A 318-nucleotide genomic window follows, 5' to 3' on the forward strand; every position below is an offset into this window, starting at 1 on the left:
TTCATTTTAGTTTGGTATAGTTTCCGCGAGAGGGCGATGTAAATGTCAGGAGCCTTCTCCCCCAGGGACAGTTGGAAACCAAATGGGACATTTAAAAAAAACGCATTCTGAATGTTAAATCAAAGAAATTGGTCCTACTTCTGCTGTAATTCGTATATGACGAAAAATAAACATTGCCACAAGGCAATACACCAGGATCAGTCCAAGTATACCGGGATCAGTCCCAGTAAGTGGCATCGAGTTGGAATGTAACTTTGACCCCTCCCTCCAACCTGCCGGCTCAGTTCCAGAAAAGCTCTTACGCACCAAGTCTCCTAC

The sequence above is a fragment of the Micromesistius poutassou genome, assembly GCF_964030765.1.
Source record: "Micromesistius poutassou genome assembly, chromosome: 15".
NCBI classification, from domain to species: domain Eukaryota; kingdom Metazoa; phylum Chordata; class Actinopteri; order Gadiformes; family Gadidae; genus Micromesistius; species Micromesistius poutassou.